Here is a 6,197-nt window from a genome sequence, read left to right on the forward strand (position 1 = left end):
AACAGAATATTTGAAGATCCAAAACAAGATATAAAATCTCTTACAAACTAGCTAGTACATAATAATGATTAAACTTACAATCCCGCAAATCAGTAGAATCTACATCATTCACACATTACTATAAATTTATATAACCATGTTATTGTGACAAGCAATGTCATCATGATAATTCAAAACATTTAAGCGTACTGATGTCGATAGGGTGGATCGAGTTGAGATTAGTGGACAATTACATCGGGTTTGGTGGATTTCGACACGGGCACAATGGAATTGGGATGAGAAATACCCGTGACGAAGAGTTTGCACACTTAAGAAAGTAAAGAAAATTAGTGGGGCACCAAAAGGTTTTCCGACGCGGCCACTTCGACGCTCAAGTCAATCAACTGTTTACGCGAAGGAAAGTATAATGATAGTCTATGTTCTTTTGTGTAAGAATATATGAACGCTTTAATGTTGATAGACTCATAATAGTTTGCATTCTTGTTGTCATATCTCTCATTGTTATCACTTCCAACTTGCTTAATTGATACATTTTGTGTGATTTTATTGTAAGAGGAAGTTTTCCGTTCTTGGGATAAATATGGGCTAAAAATGATGGTTTTATATCACAATTAAAGTTGCTGATACGATCTTAGTGGAAGATATGAAGCAGAAAATTCAGAAGTGGTTTTTGGACAACTACTCATCGGCTGCCTAGTGAGAATTAAGGAGTTTTTATATCAAGAAAGAAATACAAGATAGAGTTTTTTCCATAAAAAAACTCTATATTCTTAGTGGATATTTCCTAGTTTCTTTTAATTTTTAGTAATTAGGTTTTATTTTAGATTATTGGGCTTTTCTATTTTTGGACCCATTTTTCTTTTGATTACCTACCGCCCACGTGAACAAGGAGGCGACAGAAAAGAGATTATACAAAAAAATATTCTTCCACCAATCTCACGCACAGTAGAGGAAAAGGAGGAGGAAAAGAAGCTGTCCACTACACGTGAAAAGCAAGAACTCCAGTATTTATATTTTCTTTGTTTCTTATTTATATGGAGATTATAAGCCGAAACATGCTTGGCTAATTTCTATTCTGGTTCAAGGGTTGTTTTCACTATTTAATTTATCACTGTGAGGTACTCGTTCTTATATTTAATATGATTGTTATTCCAAGTATTTGTCAACTTATGATTTAATTCTATGAATATTTTATATCAATTAATCTGATAATTTAATTTGATATATGATTTTCTACTGCAAACCATGAATTCAGTGATCCGTAATTGTAATGAATGATTGGTACATGAGTAGCATAGATTAGATGCGTTATGCTATCATAATATATTTAATCTAAATAAAACAACGAAACTCGATCTATCAATTGCAGCTATCTCAGTTGTAAGATTTTTGGATTAACTGTTTTCACAAAACAAAAATGTTATTATTAATTAATATGTAACGCTATCGTGCCCAGTTAATTATTGATAAGTTTTGACTGGATACTGGTTTTGGTCAATTAAATTAGAAAAACACAAGTAATTTAGCGGCTATCCCTATAATTCTAAGGTTAATTGATGAAACAATTTGAATAAATTATTTGTTAGCCGATGAACAGTGATATAATTAAATAGTAGAACTCCTTTGAATCAGACGTTTTCTCATATTAAATTCTTCATTATATTCTAGTTGATTAATTATCATTTTAATTTATTGTTTTCCTTTCTTGGGTAAATTTAGTTTAGTATTTTATTAAACTCATATACAAAAATCCCCCTCTTTTCTTTGCATTTTTATCGAAATAAATTATCTCTCGTTTCCTGTGGATTCGTCCCTGCTCACCATTACACTAATTTATTTAGAGAATTGGAATTTAAGTTGGGTGTGTAGAGCCCAAATTCAGTACACGTAAAACACGTGCATTTATTTGAATGCTAAATCATTTATTTTAATTTAAAATGAGTTTTAGTCATGCATGATTTATTTAAATGCATTATTTTAAATTAATTATGTTTAGGTGATGCACGTTAAATGTTTTTCGAGTTTCATGTTTCAGGCGATCATCCGATACGGGATCGAGGAGAAGAGACCGACGACGAGTTTGGCAATTTTAAGCGTAGTGTTTTATTTTAAGTTAAGGATGAGGCATTTTAAATAATTTATTTGGTTTTATCATTTTTAAAACCCAAATTATTTATGTAGTATTTTATGATCTTTAAACTTTTAAAAGTTTTGACACTTGTGCAAGTTATTTTAAATTTAGAGATTTTATTATAATTAGGGGAGAGTTAGTATTTTTAATTAATTGCTAATTACTAATTAAGCAATTTATTTCCCTAATTTACTACCTAAACACACGCACAAACCTATTTTCACACACACTTACACGACACAACACACACACACATATTTCATTCAAACTTTTATTATTTTGAGAGAAGAAACTAGGGTTCCTTGAAGCAAGAACAGCCGCCCCTCTCCTTGTAATTCTCCAGCAATTTTCGTGAGTTTTATTTCAAGAAAAAAATCGTTGTACGATCGTCCCGGATCAACCCTCGCTTCCTTCCCGCGTCGGAGTCGTCGTTTCGATAACGTTAAAGATTTAAAGGCATGTATATTCTGTTTTTCCTGCGTCGATCTAGTCATATTATGTGTTGCGTTGTTTTTATGCGAGAAAATACGTATGTGATGTGTAGAAGTTTGAGCAATCATGTTTGGATCACTTTTGAAATCATATTTGGGATCTCAAATCTCGTTTTTACTGATTTTTAAATACTGTGATTTTTCGGTCCAGATTTTGGGAAAACTTTCAACATATGAAACGTAGAAATTTTCGATACCTTCGATTTGATATAAAATTCGAAATATTTGGATAAAAATTGAGTGAGATATGATCATTTTCGTGAGACTGCTCAAACTGCGTTTTCTGAAAAATTACGTTATTGATGTGTTCTTGAAGTTTTATTGTTGCAGGCATCGTTGGGGATCGACGGGAGATCTTTTCTGCATTTAGGTATGTTTAGTATGATGTTGGGTTGGTATTTGGTATGCCGGTTAGTGTCGATAGGCACTTGAATTCATTAGAAGTCGTATGAAACGATTTGGTGTCAATTTCCGTGATTAAGAGATTGTACTGTGTTAGGATGGCCGCCGTGTTTCGGGGTGTTTGTACAGGTTGTATCAATGTAGTAGCATCCTAGGAAGGGTCTCGAGGTGTCAGTCCATAATCCGTGCAATCGAGTTTAGAATGTTAAGCAACTCATGTATTGAATTTTCGTGGGTTTTCAATCTGCGCAGGTACCCGGACACGGACCCTTACACGGGGTCCGTGCCTTTGCTTCCTTTGAAGTGTCAAACTTGCAAGCCTACACGGACCCTAACACGGGGTCCGTGCCCTTCCTTCTTTTCGGTGTGTTTTTACAGTATCTACACGAACCCCTACACAGACCTAGGCACGGGGTCCGTGTCTTCCCTTTTCTGCACGACACATTTTACAGTACCTACACGGACCCGGAGCCGGACCCGAGCATAGGGTCCGTGTACTTCATATTTTTGGGAAAAAATTAGACTTCACATCAGGTTTTGTTTTGGGGTTCAAGATAATGGTTAGTAAGATGATTAAAAGAAGTCAAGTCCCGAGGGAACTAGAATGTCATAAGCTACTTATTCACTTCGGTGGTGAGCTTGAGTATCTACGTCTAAGTTATACAAATTAAGTATTTAAACCCATGTTAATATGTGCAGCAGCGGCCTCAAGCGAGATCCAACGAATCCCTCGACACCAAGTAAGTATGCTCGACGTGCAAATGAGAAAACGTTACATTTTTTAGGTATGCTAAATGTCATGTGACTAATTTATGAATGAGTTTGGAAGTCGGTGAACGTGGCCGAGGACCTCTCCACCCCGTTAAAGCATGAACGGGTTTAGATTAGGATTGGAAAGCGGTAAAGCATGACCGAGGACCAATCCACCCGTTAAAGCATGAACGAGGATATCATGTATGTGGCTGTGGATTTTCTCTGTCAGCCCAGTACTGTGCTTTAGTCTGATTAGGCGAATTTATGTATGAGTCACTTGCTTTGAAACATGCCTCTACGCAAAATGATGAAGTTATGTATGTCCAAGTATGTACAAGTATGCAAGCATGTTTAAGAAAAGTTTTATGTTGATGGCACGTCTATGTATGTATGTACGTATGTTCAAGTTTATTTATGCAAGTTCAAATTCCAGTATGTACGTTCTATTTTAAAGCTGCATGTGATCTTATTACGTATCACTTGCTACTTCCAGTTTATACGTGTTGAGTCTTTAGACTCACTAGACTTGATCAATGCAGGTGATGATGCATTTGATGAGACGAGAGAGGTGGACCAGTGAGCTGGCTTGGACTGAGCGGGAGGCTAAACCCGAGGACCGCCAAGTTTTAAGTTTTATGAAATGTTTAAAAGTACTCTGATTTATGTTACTGGTTATGAGATTTTAAGCAAATACATTTGACAAACTTTACTTTGAGATCTTTTATGCAACTACCTTGGGGATGGACATTTTGTTTTATCGAATTTTGAAGGTTCACGATTCATTTACGAAAATTTTTATTTTTCCGCAAATTTCAAGTAGTTAAAAGTACGGTACGTTACAGTTGGTATCAGAGCGGTGTTCTTGTAAAGGGTTATGCCTACTGCCAATTGCGAGAAGCTCACGAAGCCACACCTCAAGTCTGTAAGTTTTAAAGTTTTGAATTATGTTATGTTTTAAGCATTAAGTCATGATTTCAGCATGTCATGTTTCGAGTTCAAATTACGTGCATCTTATGCTATTGATAATATGTTCATGCATGCATATTGGGTTTACGTGTTGGGTAAATTGTTGGAACAGTATGCCTCCTAGACGCATAATTAACCGGGAAGCTAGGGTTGAGGATAGAGAGGCTCGAGAGGAGGGGAGAGACGCTCCACCTCCTCCACCGCCAGATATGCAGGCACATATACTTGCAGGAATGACTCGGTTATTCGCACAGTTTGCGGGGAACCAGGCAACAGTGGATGCAAGGGCTGGGCCCAGACCAGAGGCGGTGTATGAGAGGTTTAGGAGGATGAATCCTAAGGAGTTCTGGGGGACTACTGACCCGATGATAGCTGAAGGATGGATTAAGTCCATCGAGGTGATTTTCGCATTTATGGAGCTACAAGACGCAGATAGGGTTAGGTGTGTCACGTTCTTTCTGATAGGGGACGCCAGAATTTGGTGGGATAGTGCGTTGGTGTTAGTGAACTTGCAGACACTGACGTGGAACGGTTTCAAGGAGGTCTTCTACTCCAAATACTTCATTGAGGAAGTACGATCCAGATTGACAAGGGAGTTTATGACGCTGCGACAGGGAGACAGTAGCGTGGCGGACTTTGTCAGGAAGTTCGAAAGGGGTGTCACTTTGTGCGCCTGATAGCTAATGATGCCCAGGGAAAGCTGAGGCATTTTATGGACGGTTTGCGGCCGATCTTGGGTCGCGATGTGAGAGTTGCTGGTCCTACTACCTATGCTGTTGCCGTATCTAGAGCCTTGGCGACAGAGCAGGATCAAAGGGATATTGAGAGTGATAAGCAAGAGGCCCTATCAGTCACCGCAGCAGCAGCAGTAGCATCAGCGACCTCAGTTCAAGAGGCCATTCCAGGAACAACCAGAGAAAAAGCCACTTCAAGGACCGCCGAGAGGCAAGGGTCCTGTCCCACGGCAGCAGGCCCCTCAGAGGCCGGAATACCCAGTGTGCCCGAAGTGCAACCGCCAGCACCCGAGACAGTGTCTATATGGGTCGAGCAAGTGCTTCAAATATGGAGCTAGTGATCACATGTTAAAGGAGTGCCCACAGTGGAGGCAGCTAACCCAGGGGAGAGTGTTCGCCATGCATGCTCAGGAGACGAAACCAGACACGACACTATTGACCAGTAAACTTATTTAATTAAGCACCGCATTATACTTGCCATGCATGTTTTGAATTTTATTGGGGATTATTAGTGTGCTAGTTAATACTTTGGTGACTTGGGATAGAAATTTTCTGCTATGCTTGAGGTTAAGGTTAGAACTTTGGAATATAAGTTTTGTGTTGTACTATCGTCTCTCAGGGAATATTTTTATAAAGAGAGTATCCACGAAGACCTTAATAGATTCAGGGGCCACCCACTCCTTTATTTCAGAGTCGTTCGCTAGTCACCTGGACGTCAAG

Source organism: Primulina tabacum, chromosome 2, assembly GCF_025594145.1.
Source record: "Primulina tabacum isolate GXHZ01 chromosome 2, ASM2559414v2, whole genome shotgun sequence".
NCBI lineage: Eukaryota > Viridiplantae > Streptophyta > Magnoliopsida > Lamiales > Gesneriaceae > Primulina > Primulina tabacum.